Below are 17,258 nucleotides of genomic sequence, written 5' to 3'. Positions count from 1 at the left end.
GAGCTTGAACCGAGCTCAGTTTTAAAGCCAGCATGAAGATACTGGTATCATATGAAACTAGAAAACCTGATGAATCCATTGGTACCAACCATGTCATACTAGCTTCTTCGCTAAGGAGGTTAAATAACGCTCCAAACTTACGCTAAATTTTGGCGAGGAAAAACTGTCATGGCCATTTTCAAAGGGGTCCCTTGACCTCTGACCTCAAGATATGTGAATGAAAATGGGTTCTATGGGTACCCACGAGTCTCCCCTTTACAGACATGCCCACTTTATGATAACCACATGCAGTTTGGGGTCAAGTCATAGTCAAGTCAGCACACTGACACGCTGACAGCTGTTGTTGCCTGTTGGGCTGCAGTTTGCCATGTTATGATTTGAGCATATTGTTTTATGCTAAATGCAGTACCTGTGAGGGTTTCTGGACAATATCTGTCATTGTTTTGTGTTGTTAATTGATTTACAATAATAAATATATACATACATTTGCATAAAGCAGCATATTTGTCCACTCCCATGTTGATAAGAGCATTAAATACTTGACTAATCTCCCTTTAAGGTACATTCTGAACAGATAGAAATGTGAGATTAATCGTGATTAACTATTTTAATTGATCGACAGCCCTAATAATTATATGAGCTTTGTGCAAAATAGCCAGCGTATAATGGGTGTATTCCCAACCTACGACGGCCCTTTTGAACAGCATGATTAACAAAAGGCTTTTTCGACACGCTCATCACGCTGGCAGATGCTAAGACAAGAAGTGCTTGAGGGGAGTCAGTCAAGTCTTGGGGAACTTCACGGAGAGAAAAAAAAAAAAAAATCATCCCAAAATATCCCCCCCATTCTGTCTGTAAAGTTGAAAGTGACAACTGCAATACCTTTGTTCTTGGAGTGCAGCTGCAAAAATAGCTTTCAATAATGTATTAGGAGAATAAAGACCGTGAGCTGATTTCTGGGGAGACGACGCTCGCTCGGCTCTGTGGATGTGCCAAGACCAGGAGCTTTCTCTGCCGCTGTGCACCGACTGAGAGGAGAGATCAAGCTGCTGAACACAAACTGATCCTCTTGACTTCTAAAGATTGCTCTACTTATCCAGGCAGGAAGGAAATCTTTGGCCTTGGAATAAACAGCTTTCCTTCTACATACAGTATATTAAGTATCGCTGTTGATCGATTCAAATAGTTAATCGCGATTAATCGCAACATAATTGCACATTGTTTCATCTGTTCAGAATGTACCTTAAGCGGGGCATACACTTTATGATTTTAGAAATGTTGTTGTGTACTCCCTACTCATACTGTACGAGTAGATCGTTTGCGATGTAATGCCAAATCTCACGATTTATGTGCTCACACTGTACGGTCTGTTCATCAACCACGACCTGAGTGCTCACACTGTACGTGTAAAATACTGGCTGTTGACAGTTGTCGATAAAGATTGGTTTGAAAGCTCCGAGGAAGGTAAAGTCTGTTTGCCAGCAGAGGTCTGTACGGGTCACAGTAATGCTAAGAAGGCAGAAACGTGCTGCCTTGATCACCTGTGCCATCCTGTCGGCTGAAACGTCTAAAAAACAAGAGGTGCCTGCGCAACGTTATATGGACTCTCAGGTGGTTAGGAAGACGTGGACAGTACGGCTTGTCCATTTAGCAGAGAGAATTGGAGGAAAGCTAGCTACGTATATCTATAGCTAGTACATTGTTATCTTGATAGCTACACTCTGATAACTGGAAAAAAAAACTAGAAAAAAGGCGCTGACGTTGGGGAACCGGCTTGTGGCTCTGCTTCAACCGTGCAAGAGCCTGTGGACGGTCGACCAAAATTTCTGACATGTTAGAAATTCATCCGATTGCCCGACAGCCAGTCGGGAAGAGTTAATCGGTCCTCGGTCTGCACGGCAAACGACGCCCAACGAAGCTGAAATCCGGTCCGACTCTAAAATGAGTCGTGCAGCTCAAAATTCGGGCCAGAGATGGACTAAAATCGTACAGTGTATGCCCAGCTTTAAAGGGAGATTAGTCAAGTATTTAATACTCTTATCAACATGGGAGCGGGCAACTATACTTGCTTTATGCAAATGTATGTATATATCTATTATTGTAAATCAATTAACAACACAAAACAATGACAGATATTGTCCAGAAACCCTCACAGGTACTGCATTTAGCATAAAATATATGCTCAAATCATAACATGGCAAACTGCAGCCCAACAGACAACAACAGCTGTCAGTGTGTCAGTGTGCTGACTTGACTATGACTTGCCCCAAACTGCATGTGATTATCATAAAGTGGGCATGTCTGTAAAGGGGAGACTCGTGGGTACCCATAGAACCCATTTACATTCACACATCTGGAGGTCAGAGGTCAAGGGACCCCTTTGAAAATGACCATGACAGTTTTTCCTCACCAAAATTTAGCGCAAGTTTGGAGCGTTATTTAGCCTCCTTCACAACAAGCTAGTATGACATGGTTGGTACCGATGGATTCATTAAGTTTACCAGGTTTTCTAGTTTCATATGATACCAGTATCTTCACTCTAGGTCTAAAACTAGAGTTTGCACAGCTGAAGACAAGCAGTGCAGAACAGCAAAGTAATGACTCTGAAATGCAAAGAGCCCCGACCGACGGAGCATTCACCTGAGGCTATGGAGGTTTAATTTCTTGCGTGCCTGAGTGTGATAAGTGGCAATCTGACTGTTGTGACTTTCCTTCAAGCTCTTGTGGAGGCCAGTCAACCGGAGCACAAGTGGGGAAAAAGACAAATGTGAAATCTGAAGAAAGGAGCTCAACAGAATTCCAGGCAGGCATCAATTATTAAGGAAAGCAAGACGGCGATCTACAGATGATAACTTTTTTTTTGTTGGTTTGCTTGACAGTGTTCTGGGTGGTTTGACTCAGAATGAAATATTGCATCTAGAAGTGAATATTTTAACAAAGGCACGCGGCAGTCCTACTTTGAGATTTGCGGTGAGTTTTTTTCCTGTCCTGGCTCTCAGGTCATCAAACAGTCATCAGTAAACTGGGGAGTGTTTTAAATCTCATATTAAAGCTGCTCTAATCTGATTTTTTAAAGGTGCAGTGTGTACGATCTGGCGCCATCTAGTGGTGAGGTTGCAGATTGCAACGGAAACATAATGCGTCGTATTGTCAGGTGATTATACACTAAAGAAAGCATTCTTATTAATATTATATTCCATTTCTGCCAATAGAGATCCCCCGAAATGTAAAGCACTGCACCTTTAAGCAACTTTCAGCTCATTGTTTACTGTTTTGGATCACTCTCACCGACTCATCGACTCATTTTTGGCAGCAACATGCATTTTTCTTAACGTACATTATGTGCTCGGCATCAAACGGCAGACAGACACAGTTAGCAACAAGCTGGTGAACATGGTGGAGCATTTAGCTGCTTATAGGCTTTTACACACCGGGGGCGTGATGACGAATAAACGACACGAAAATGTGAAATACTCGCCTGCAAATATTATATGTCTAGGGCTTTTATTGTGAAAGGTAAGAACGGAAGGAGTGGATCTGGTCTGCGCCGCCTTCGATAAGGTTGAAAGGAGAAATGAAGTTTGCCGTCTTGGTTTGGACTACGGAGCCTCGGTGTTGTTGTTTCATAAATATAGGCGCAACTCAACCTGTTCCGCACAACGTGATTGGTTGATGACTTTATTCGCGGTGAGAAAGCAAAAAAAATCGGCTTATATATGAATTTTTAACTATTTATTTATTGAACTATTTATTTACTTATTTATTGAACTATTTATTTATTTAACTATTTAACTATTTATTTATTTATTTATCTATTTATTTACTTATTTATTTAACTATTTATTTATTTAACTATTTAACTATTTATTTATTTATCTATTTATTTACTTATTTATTTAACTATTTATTTATTTAACTATTTATTTATTTAACTATTTAACTATTTATTTATTTATCTATTTATTTATGCTTTGAACAATCTTGCTTATCTTTGATTTAAATATTTATTAAAATATTTTATTTCTGTTTTTAGTTTTGTTATGTTGAATTCTTTCATTTGTAGCTGCCTACCAGGTTTTGAAAAGTGCCTCATAAACAAAGTATGTGTTCATTATAGCCCTCTCCAGCAGGGGGCACTCCAGCCACCTGCAACATCCTGCATGTATAATAAACTCTTTATCTCAGCCTTAAAAGGGTTTTTATTTGAAGCGTTGAAAAGTCTCTGAAAGATAATAAAAAAAGGCTTCTATTCAACATGTGGGCCTCTTTTGTGTGGATTCACATGATGTCATCTTTTAATTTACGCCCCTTTTCTTGTCTTGAAAGAATGTTTTGACTACACAGAGGAGCAGAATGACTCGAGTTTTCTGGTAAACATGTAATCTATTCTGTTCCCCCCTTTTTTTTATACAAACATAAAGAAAGCATAAAGGATATTTATACATGCTGAGAGGTGATATCATCCACAAACGCAGCCACACACTCACTTATCAAACCTGCAGTCTGCAAAATGAGTTTCACACGCTCGGTTTAACCCTCTGAAACTCTACATGTGTGATACCAGGTAGGTCGATTCTCTGAAACCAGCGTGTTAACTACGTACACCGCACTGACTCATGTGAGCGTATATGTGCCCACTGACTCATGTTGTGCTTATCTGTAATTCTGTGTAAGTACAGTGAGCAACGAACAAACAGAGAACCAGACCTGACCCCAGAGAGGCCTCGTTAGTCAGAGGAACAGGTCTCCACGGTGGGACTGTGTGGTCGGAAAATATAAAATATTCAAATGTGAATGTGGGAGCTGGAGAGCTGTCTGTCTGTCTCTACCTTTCTGCCTCTTTCTTTCAATCAGCATGTCCTCTCACCCTCTGACTGCCTGTTAGTGGAGATAATGTAATTGAACTTTTCAGAATTACGTAGCTTTGACATCAATATCATTTAGATATTTATAAACTAATGGGTGACGGGTTATTAAATGCATTACTGAAAAAGCTTTTAACCCTTTATTATCAAACCGTGGAGATAATGCATTAAAGCTGGTCAGGCCGCAGGTATTTCAGTTCCCGTACAACGAAAACTGCATTGTGAATTACTTTTCCACGGAAACGTAACTCGTCGCAGATTACGTTTGTTTTTAATGCATCATAAATATGTTTGTAATAACAGTCCGCCGAAGTCCACGTAGGGAGGAGGTCGGAGTGGCTAGCTTCAATAACGTAATGTATTTAAACCTAACTAAGTAGTTTTGTTGTGTTTTTGTTTCAATTTCGTCGTTTTAAGACAAACCATGATGATTTTTTTACTGAACCTAACAAAGCAGTTTAACCTCCTCCAAGGCTGAAGGCCTAGGAAGGAGGTGATGTTTTCACCGGCGTTGGTTTGTTGGTTTGTTGGTTTGGAGGATTACTGCAAAAGTCCGCGATGGATTTGAATGAGATCTTTTGGAGGGGTGGGGTATGGCACAAGGAACAATTAGATTTTGGTGGCGATCCGGATCATGATCCAGATTCAGGAATTTGTTTAAGCATTACGATCAGCCAGAACAATAAGACCTCTGGGTATAACACAAGCGCAGTGTGACTGATGAGGCGTTGATGACACGTGACCCCGTCTTCTTCCTTCAGAGAGAGAGACTGGGGGGGTGGGGACAACTTTAGATTCTGCGTTTTTTCACATTAAACTTGGTGAAATAACAGTTGAGTTCGACCAAAAGCACACTTGGTGATCATTGGAAAGAGTAACGACAACGGTTTAGGTGAGTTTTATTTTGTTTCTGTCCAGTTTGAATGAAGTGTTTTACGATGCTCCGCTACGTACAGCTGATCTCAACATGAACAAAAATACACCTGGATGACGGCGCAAGCTGAACGGAGAGGGGGGGTGCAACTGAACTCGGGCAGCTTGGCGGAGAGTTCTAGTTTTGTTTTGTTTTGTTTCCATTTATGTTAATCAACCAAATGTGTTTAAAACTGTGACTGTGAGACAGGGTTGGGTATCTGGACCCATATTCCTAGTCATGCTAGTGGCATGGCTCTAGGGATGGACATACCACTGCTTTGTTGGACCAAAGTGGTGGACTGACTTTGGTCCAAACTGAAACATCTCAACAACTACTGGATGGACTGCCAGAGCATTTTCATGGTCCCTGGAGAATACATCTTAATGACTTTGGTGATCCTATGATTACCACGAGGTTCACATTTGTGGTTTTGAGACGTTCATGTTTCCCTTCAGGATAAATTGTAATAACTTTGGTGATCCACTTTTTTCTTCATCTAGCTTCATCATCGACTACTTTGGTTTGCAAAACAAACAACGTGACTCCCATCAACCTCAGCTGTACTTTGTGTTTAGTGACTCATAAGCAAATGTTAGCATGCTAAACACACTAAACTAAAATGAACTAAACATTCAGCCTGGTCACACGGAGAGGTGTGTGAGTGACACGATAATGCGCAGGGCAAAAGCGTTTCATAACAATGCCGTTCTTGCCTTGAAAGAGACATCATGGTTTGGCTTAAAATGATTACATTATGTGAACGTTGACTTCTGGTTTCACACGGGACATGAACAGCGGTCTCCTGGAGGAAAGTCCTGTGTTTGTTTGACCCATCTACCACACCTCCCGCCCGCCCGTAGTGGACTTTCTCGCTTGTTATACTCGTTATTATACCATTAACAGTTGCTCGATGTACTACGTCACTTGCTGTGGCCTTCAGCGGACTATTAGATGCGTCAAAGACAAATGTAATCCGTGACAAAATACGTTTCCCTCGAAACATAATTGGGAATTCAGTTTAGTTGTATGGGAAGACAAATATAGAAAATCACAAGAATGATCCTCTGATGAATCTATATGTTTTCATACACGTCTACATTAGAAGCCAAACACTGAGCTAATCAATTCAAGCGTTGCTGAATCTGTCTGCTTGTAAATGTTCGTTGCCTGACCTCACTCAAAAAACTGTGTGCTTCTTCTTTTGTATTGAAAAAGCTGTGATGGTGTATTACAGGCTGACATTTCTGCCGCTGGCCTTTAAATTGGCTGTTTGTGTGTCTTTGTCCTGTGTTTAACTGTGTGTTAGGTCAGATTAACAAATGGTAAGGCCGGTGGCGGGCTGAATAACAGCATTAAACCAGAGGACAATGGGAGCGTGGGACTAAGCCCTTTCACAACCTGTCTGACGGCTTGTTGCGTTGATGTCATCCTCTGACTCAGGCCGTTACCACCGCCGCTGTCACCCTGGACGCTTGGCTGCATGACATCACCAAATGACACATATCACTCTCCGCTACTGCCTCTCTGCTTTCATTTCTCTCTCTCTCTCTCTCTCTTTCCGTCTCAGTCATTTGCATACTCATCAGCTTTCCTGCATTGTAGGCTTCCACTCTGTCAGTCTGTGAACACGGAGGAGGAGAGCATGAAAGGACATCATTAGTTTTCCAAGGAGACTCAGATAAAAAGAGAGAACAAAGATCGCTGGGTCACGTGACGTTCTCTCAGGAGGATTTTTGTTAATAGAGTATAAGATTTTTTATAAAGTAGTTACTGATGTTGGCAGCAGGTAGCAGAATAACAAATATGGTGAATGTCATCATCCATTGTTTCAGTACATCTTTACAGCATGTTAACATTTAAAACAGGCTCCAATGGTTTGGATCCAGGTGATATGACAACCCGACATCACGCCAAAGTGTGAATAGACCCGCCTATCCACCAGAAGATGTGCGTGTATTGCACACGTGTATGAAGGTGCAGAACCAGCAAGGGACAACAAAACCTCTTAGTTAGGTTTAGGCAACAAAACCACTTAGTTAGGTTGAGGAAAAACATCATGGTTGGCCTTAAAATGAGTATGTTAAACGAAGTACACTACGTACGGAAACAACAGAACATAAGTACAGAAAACACGCCACAAACGTCACGAAAAACACGTAAGTTTGGAGCGTTTTTTAACCTCCTTCATGACAAGCTAGTATAACATGGTTGGTACCAATGGATTCATTAGGTTAACTAGTTTCATATGATCTCCACTCTAGCTTATTATCATGTTAACTTGGACAGCCCTAATTACATTATTCTGTTTTCATCACTAACAAATACATGTAAGAGCATTTTCATGTTGTCATTTATCAATGTGGAGCCAATTTGAGATACTCTGTGTAGTACTGGGTAGATTAGTAGTATAGTACTGCATCATATCAAATGTTTTTTAATGTAAAATGTAACTAATAACTGTCAAATAAAAGTAGGGGAGTAAAAAGTACAGTATTTTCCTCTGAATTGTAGAAGAGTAGAAGTATAAAGTAGCATCAAATGGAGATAGTCAAGTAACGTATAAGCATGTCAAAACTGTACTTAAGTACAGTACTTGAGTAAATGTACTTAGTTACATTTCATCGCTGCCAGCAGATGAAGTTTGCTCAGTTGATGACGGTTGTTTATGGGAGACGGGATTGTAACCAGTCATAGTTCAAATACGGTCTTTGATGGGGATGGTCTTAGTCTACGTTTGTCACTTTTGTCACTTCCTGTTTGCATAACGGCGGTCATAACCGACACCATGATCTAATTTAGGCAAATAAGGTGAACCCACAGTAAACCGTCACAGTCAGTGTCATTTAGGCTGATATGACGGCTTTATTTTCACACTATCTTTACGAGCGCAACTACTCGTTCGTACTGGTCCAGCGTATATGTAAAGCAGCTGTAGTGATATCAGTCTGACGTTATCATACTCAGTGTTGATTAAAGGAGGAAATTCCACGGCAGGCAAATCCATTTTCACACGTAGCAGGAGAATAGCATCAAAAAGCTTTAATATGTTTCTGCATTAGGATACAATGCAGAATGTATTGGTGGAATACGCTTTTGGAGACTTTCTTATCTAAGTGTATAATGTCTTAAAGTCTCAATAAGTACTCCAAAAACTCTTATTTATGTGTCCAGTGTAGACGTTGCTTATGGCAAAAAGGTCAGCCTTCAACTGCCATTGTTAAATATTAGTTTACTATTCACTGAATAACTGAGCACATCTATTATTCAATAGCTGATTCAGGAAAGGTTTTAAAATTTGCTATTCCATACACCTGGTGTCTGGTAAAGTTCTTCCTTTGCAAAATCATCCTGTCATACAGGAAGTGAAGCGTTTTACATTTCTGACAGCTGCAACAGCTTGTGTAGAATAATGTCGGGAAGCTGAGGAGTTAGCATGAGCAGTATTAGCAACCGTGACTGAAGAGACGAAGGGAAGAGCACTAACTATAGACACTTGATTTGAAAACCCTCTTCAATAAAAGACACACAATCTCATAGTTTCTCATTTAAAGAGGACGTATTGTGCTCATTTTCAGGTACATAGTTTTATTTTCGGTTTCTACTAGAACATGTTTACATGCTTTAATGTTAAAAAAAACATATTACTTTTCTCATACCGGCTTTTCACCCTAGTAGTTTTTGCTCTGAAAAGTATGGATGAATGAAGTCATGGAGACACGTTAAATAAACACTTGTGTTGTTGCCACAAATCAACAAGTTAGTCCTCCATTTCTGAGCTCCATCTTACTACTACTTTATGCTTCACGTTTTGCATTAGTCGCGGCCGCCATGACGGCAGTAGTTGTCCTTCCTTCTTCAGTCATATTGAACATGTTTATTTTTTACGATTTGAGATCGGTGCGGCCAGGATGGACTTCCGAGCCGATCGGGGGATGTAAAAAACACTCTTAACATACCTCAGGAATATCTGGAAAGATAATCTTGATAAAGATAATCTCCACGGTAGTCGTGTTACCGGTGTTATGTGGTGGTCGGGCACACACCGATTACATTACTTGCTCACTGCCCCCTACATCGTTTTGCTTTTATTTACAGAAATAAAACACATTTAGTTTTCAAGTATCAGTGCTGTGTTATAAATACATAGTCGGATGACGGACGCTACAAACTGAAAGTGTCTTCTCCGTACGGAGTCTCAGCTCAGAGCAGCAGGAGTCAGATTTCACACACAAACGGGACGAGAGAGAGTTGACAGACAAGACGATGGCGGAGGATTTGGTGTCAAGGCGAAAAAGCAAAACGATGTAGGGGGCAATATTTCAGATTTAAACCCAATGCTATGAGGGAAACATAATGTTAAGGAGGTAATCGCAGTGAGGAGGACGGAGCGGTCACATCCGGTGTGCGTGGCGGAGTGGCGCCGGGTGGAAACCTGCAGCCTCACAACGAAAGCTCTACTGGAGAGGCCAGACACACCGCCACCCGACGTTATTTAGATATTTATTTATTAATCTATTTGACAGGGACAATACATGCAGTCATTGTTACACTTAATTAAAGTACAACCGATGTACATAGGATATCTAGCCGTAGATAATTTGCAGATCTTGTCCCTGGTTAGGCTTTTAAGAAAAAATAAAAATACATAATACCACATCGTACATTACAATCAATGTACATATGTATGTTCCCAATCAATAATCTGTGATCACAGGTTTGGTTTAGTTTCAGCCAATGTTTCACCTTTTCATTAAATGTTTTCAGGTCAGGTTGTATTTTTATTTCCGTTGGTAAGGCAATCCAAAAACGTATGTTAAAGATCAAAGTAAGCGCGCTACACATATTGAGTGTCATCTTTTCTTGTGTAAAATGTCCGGTGTAATCGGTAACACCGGTGTTGTCACAAGTTTATTAAATGGTGGGAAAATGTCCTCGCCGTCACATCCCTACTCGATTCTCGTGTAGTGTGTGAGCGGCAATACTTGGTGACATCACCATGTTACGGAAGAAAAGGCGGGACTTCAAGCGAGGCGTTTGAGTCAGTTCAGGAGCAGTGTTTCTGTGGGAAAGAGTAACTCCCTTTGGTGTGGACTTTGTAACTTTACAGACCTTTTACATGCACAAAAAAAACTATATAACACACTAAAGGAAGCACAAAAGCATAAAAGGTCGTCTTTAAACAAAGTCAGAAAAACTGTGTCCTCTAATTCCTGACTTGCTATACATCGTCTCCCATTAACTTAGAGTATTATAAATGCAGTTATACTCCAGAGCAGTTCATTCCCAAAGCATAGAGGCAGCTGCCAACAGAGGCTAAAAACCTCATCCCCCCCGAGGGACGGCCATGCAAGGCTAAAAGGCCCTGGCTCCCACACAGCCATGCAGCAGGTGACCCCCTGTCCTAGAAACAGTTGCTATTTAGACGTGATTAGCAACGGCTGCAGAGAGAGAGAGAGAGAGAGTCATTGTTATTTATATTGTGTCATCCCTGTTTGTTTCAAAGGTTGAGGGATTTATTCCTGATAAGTCGCTCCACTCGAGGGTCACGGCGGAGAAGTTTAGTTTATAACCTCTAAGAAGACATTTCGTAAGCAACACGCTCACTGTGGGCGACGGGTATAAATATCAGAAGACATCATCTAATACCCTCAGTCGTGTAAATCCATCCATGTGTATGATATGCTTCCATTCTGGGATAAGGTCAGAATTAAATTGGGCTCCCACTGCAGGGAGAATGACAATATTTGCTATTCTTGAGATCATTATCTCAGATTTCATCAGAGCATGAGGTAAACCAAAAAATTGCAAGAGCACACGCTGTCACTGTACGTACTCATCAAGCACGACAAGAGATCAGTGACGCTTCATCACTGGCTTTATGCACGGTAAGCGGAGTACATACGTGAGCGAGCGAGAGCGAATGTTTACATTTTTTGATCGTTAACTAAACAATATTTGGTTGTTGCTAAGTGACCGTGAGGATGATTCAGCCTTCCTCAGGCGAAGGGGACATGCCAACTTGAATGAATAATACTGAGCAGACTGGCCCAACTCAGGAGAAAATAGGGTTGTTATGAGTTCAGTGATGTGGCTGTTATTGTTCGGTGTAAACTATACTTCTCCTGGTAATCTGTCACAGCCTGCTGGGCCTCCTCGCACCGACCGGCAACACTCGCAGGGAGACGTTTGTCCTTTTAGCAGCACATGATGGTTTTAGTTTTATTTTCACTGCCTACAATCAGCAGCTAATTTCAGTCGTTCTCAGCCCGCAGTCGGAACTCCCCCGAGGGCTGTGAGATGGTTTTGGAGGAGGAGGGTCAAAAGATCAACTGTTATGAAATGTCTTATAAATATACTGCTAATAATAATGTTTTCTTTCTTAACATACATTGATATCTCTATGCATACTACATTCCTGTTTACACCTCTAATACTCCTCATCATGCGCATACATTAGGGCTGTCTAGCCATTCAAATATTTAATTCCGTTTAATTGCATTTTTTTATCTGTTCAAAATGTACCTTAAAGGGAGATTTGTCAAGTATTTAATACTCTTATCAACATGGGAGTGGACAAATATGCTGCTTTATGCAAATGTACGTATATATTTATTACTGTAAATCAATTAACAACACAAAACAATGACAAATATTGTCCAGAAACCCTCACAGGTACTGCATTTAGCATAAAACATATGCTTGAAGAATGCCCCAAACTGCACGTGATTACCATAAAGTGGGCATGTCTGTCTCATATCTTAAGATCAGAGGTCAAGGGACCCCTTTGAAAATGGCCATGACAGTTTTTCCTCACCAAAATTTAGCGCAAGTTCGGAGCGTTATTCAACCTCCGTCGCGACAAGCTAGTATGACATGGTTGGTACCGATGGATTCATCAGGTTTTCTAGTTTCTCCGGGAGAACAGCAGGGAGACAAGGGAGGGAGGTCAAAGGTGTTTGTGGGATGCATATTTCATCATCTTATCAGAATCCGATCTTTTATATCATATATAGTATATCATTTATATCGTTTATAGTTGGTTATCAGAGTGTTTTCTTGCCAGATTCGCTCGTGGAACGCAGAGAAAATAGACCAGACGCTGAAACTATCGCTGAAGATCGATTTACATGGGAGCCGAAAGGACGAAGGCAACGCTTCTCCAAAAATCGCGCTGCTTCGCGCTGCTTCGCGGCCTCTGTGAACCTGCTGTAAGAAATAAAAGCAGTTGAAGTGTCAGCTTATGTTATTTCTGTTTAATTCATATTTTGTGTTATCTGCTTTATGTTTGACTATAACTCACTGTTATTACTAACCGTTCCTTGTTCAATAAAGGTTACATATTTGGCAGACTTTCATCTGATGTATAATGCCTCGTAAATGTAAATTAACTGTTATATAGAAGTTGTTCTTTAAAGCTGAAGTAGGCGAGATTGGAGAAAATATGATTTAAAAAAAGTTATTTTTATAAAACGGTCGCTATATGGTGACAGTAGTACATGAAACAGGTGTCTCTGTGTCCTCCGGTGCTCCTAACGGCATCTGCAAGATTTCACAGACCTGAGGAAAACAAGCAGTAAGAGCTGATCTGAGGTCTACTGTCCAGCTAATGTCTATGAGAGCCGGCTGTCAGTCACTCTGAACTCCGACCAAACGGTCAAACTAGGCAGCGCTGATCAAATATGAATCAATATTATGTTACGTTAATGTCTATTTCTCTCCTCAGATGTTTTCAGAATCATCTTGTAGTGCACCGTTTAGCTGTAAAATGAGAACGTTTGTGACGCGGCCACCATTGTGAAATCGTTTGAAGGAACACCAAGTTCTGGTCACATGACCGGAGCACAGCAAATAGGAACGCTCTCTCTCTCTGAAATGACCTGTGATTGGTCAAAGTCTCCCGTCACGGGCTAGATGTTCTAAAGCCTGAACACAGAGACATGAGGAGGAGCAGAAGTCTAGTTTTCTCTCAGAACACTTGAATTACAATATGCTGAAAGGTTATTATGGAATTTTTGCCCAATGATGCCAAAACTATACTGACTACTGAAGCTTTAATGCTTTGTAGCCCAGTATCCAAACATGTAACACAACATGAAAAGTAAGCTCTCTGTTCCTTTAAAAAAAGATTTACGTTGTCATCAATTCATTTTTGTACTTCTGACCTACTTTAAACACGATTAAATCTAATTTCATACAGTGTGTTGGTGTAACGGTGACTAATAATGACTTCTCAGTGCGGCGATGAAATCTAAGATGTGTCCGCTAATTTACATGTTGGGTGCAGAAACCGATCTTATCACGTCTTCTGATATTACGAGGAGTAATACGAGCATTTTAGGGAGTTTTCTCACCGTACCTAATATACATGTCTGTTTGTTACTTGCAAAAGTTCAGACAGGAAATCGACTTTCCATCCAATAAATATAAGAAATAAACAAAAAAATATAATCATGGTGTGACAGTATTTCAGAGGGAGGCACCATAATGCATCGACAGACTGCGCTGGCATTTTTTTTTTTTTTTTGTGTGTGGTTTTGGGGCTGTGAGAGCTCAGACAGTTTGTACGATGATAGTCACACAGCCCGAGCTTTAATGATGAACAGAACGTTATTCTGGAGAGCTGTGTCAGTCCTCGGTTAAGGTCTCGCTCATTCAATTAAATTGCCTAATGAAGCTAATGAAAATGATTTAAAAATGGCAGAGAGAGCAGCCCAGCAAGTTTGGAGAGGTTAGACACATTTGAAGCTGTGTGTTGTGTTACAGACTAGCTGGCTGGAGGCTGATAAATATGCAGAAAGTAAAAAGGGCATAGGTCGACAGGCTGTTGAATCTTTGGCAGCGTCCCTCCCTGCCATCGCTGGACATGTTGCTTTACAAGCTGTTGAGTCTGCAGTAGGCCCATCTGTGCCATTCCCTCTTAGAAACCATCAGCAGCAACATTTGTCCATTTTTCAAATCCTCAGCATTGAATAAGAAATGAAGTTAATGGCCAGATGGGATGAAATACTGAGAGCGGAGGGGGTCTTTTGCATATTAAAAACATAAAACACAGCAATTAGTAAATGGGCCTAATTTGTAAGTCAAGCGCCGTCCCCCAGGGGGCTTCGCTAAATGAATGCATGTATGACAACTGGTTTCCAAGGTTACATAAGGTCGAGATCTTCCTGTGCTGCTCTAAATGTGACTTTGCGTCTGCACCTCGCTGCAGACAGGAAGTGGTTTTAGGTCTTTCATCTGGGCCAGCGAATACCGCAACACCATCAGTCATATTTTCCATGCTGAGCAAAAAAAAAAAAAAGGTGAAACCACTTAACTGTGTTTTACATCAAAGTTTGACATTATCACATATCATGTGTGTGATCTCTAAACACACACACACACACACAAAGACGCACTCTGTCATGTTTTCCATCTGCTGACATTTATAGAAAAGGAAGATAGTCGGCTCGATCCGGTTCAAGATCTCGCAAAAATGGTTGTAAAATGAGGTTTCTAATCCTGTTGAGCATTCAAAATGAAATAAAATAAGGCTTATATACATCTGTAAACCTTTTATCAGCAGGAATCATTTTAACATCCACCTGCTCCCACTTCCCTGTGACACCAGAACTGAGAGATTACTGGTACTAATGTCACTTTGGCATCTTTTACAGCAGCACAAAAAGGAAACAAGCATAAAATAATCAAAAACAAATGTTTTCTCATGCTGAAATGTATAAATACAGGATAATATATTACCTCACTGATATTTCAAAGGAGAACATTTCATACCATCATGATACTTTGGTGCCGATTTGATATGTATTGCGGTTCAATATTATGATTTATTGTGATTTTTGTTAACTTTTATAACACTGTACCATGGGGAAAAAGTTGAATCATACACTTCTAGGGATTTTTACTTTGGAAAATATCTAAATTAATACATTTAAATGTTTAATTTTCAGCATGTATGTAGTCAGAGATGTCCTGAAGTCAAATATATCAGTCAAAGAAAAGATTAAAGACATTTCCCTCACAAATTAGTGGTATTTTCTTTTTAATTTATAAGGGACATGTAATGTTTTATACTTCTGGTGAATATAATCCAATCAATCTTATTTCCATATATGTATTTTATACATACAGTTCTCTTTGTTAACACTTTATTTTGAAAACCGGACGTGTATACTTCCTCTAACTTCTCTAAGTCCGTCTCTAGCTCTCCCGTCAGCTCCGTTTTCTTTTTACATCCATGGTCAGCTCCATCCATTTAACATAAATGTCAGTATATGGGTGCTCTACAGTCGTAGTGTCGGCCTGATTTGACCACGGAGATGAGAGCGACGGCCGGCTTGACCGCACACGCAGTCGGCAGGTTTAACAGACATTTATTTAAATGAAAATCTTAAGGACTATTACGTCCAATTTTGAGAAAATCAAAAGTGACTTAAAGCACAAAACAGGATGTGTTTACTTTATTAAAATTAATCCAAAACTCTGATCTGTCCTTAATCTTTACCAAAGTGTTTTTGTTGCCCAAACACTTAGCTTGCTCTACACAAATACATCACTTCCTCTCTTCCACGATGTTGCCAGTGAACATAATTCATGCTGCATTTCTCTCAAGACTTATTTAGAAAAGCACATTATTAGTATATAAATGTTGTTTCAAGGTTTCATCCACGGTTGAGTTAGCACTGAGTGCTTCTAAGAACCAGCATGATTTCCAGGAAACCTGTTAGCATCTGAATTGTTGCTGATCATCATCAGTAACTGTGTCGTCATGCAAACTCCTGATCAAAACACGACCCCTTATCTAATCCTTTTCACAGCGTCGATGGTTCTTGGTAATCCCTCATGTCTTCTTTGACGTAGCTATTAATTCACTCTGTCTGTGGTGAACAGAAAGCCCCTTTATTAGATGTAAAAACGTTGACGCCAGTTGGTGAGAATATCGTGGTGTCGGCTTGACAAACATTTGGTTGAATGAAACCAGCCACACAGGCAGAACTGGTTGAATTTACATAACCGCTCAGGTCCTGCTGCAGACGCTGTTTGAACTCTCAACAGACGCTTCACACACCTCACAATTCTACCGTTACTAATGTATAACATCATCTACAACATATTTTAAGTTTAGATATTGTTATACTGTAGTAACAATAGTTTAGATTCTAAACTATTACTGAAGTTATGGTTATACAACAATCTAAAAATACACCATTACAAGTACAAATCCTGCATTCAAAATCATTCCTAAGTAAATATTCAGAAGTATTATCAACAAAATAAAAGTACTTATTCTGCAAAATGTCACGTGTGACATATATTATATATGACTAGGGCTGTCAATCGATTAAAATATTTAATCCCGCATATTTTTTATCTGCTCAAAATGTACCTTAAAGGGAGATTTGTCAAGTATTTAATCCTCTTATCAACATGGGAGTAGGCAAATATGCTGCTTTATGTAAATGTATGTATATATTTATTAT

General features: G+C 40.1%; 1 long non-coding RNA gene across 1 annotated transcript in view; it reads right to left on the bottom strand.

The window, feature by feature from the left end:
* Positions 1-6,691: 6,691 nt before the first annotated feature.
* LOC119477005 overlaps positions 6,692-17,258 on the bottom strand; it is a 103,101-nt gene continuing 92,534 nt past the window's right edge. The window contains exon 4 of the long non-coding RNA XR_005204151.1: positions 6,692-7,400. This is a non-coding gene — a long non-coding RNA (uncharacterized LOC119477005). The remainder of the gene's footprint in view (positions 7,401-17,258) is intronic.

This window comes from Sebastes umbrosus, chromosome 18, assembly GCF_015220745.1.
Source record: "Sebastes umbrosus isolate fSebUmb1 chromosome 18, fSebUmb1.pri, whole genome shotgun sequence".
In the NCBI taxonomy this organism is placed as follows: Eukaryota; Metazoa; Chordata; class Actinopteri; order Perciformes; family Sebastidae; genus Sebastes; species Sebastes umbrosus.
This window is presented reverse-complemented; position numbering and strand designations above follow the sequence as displayed.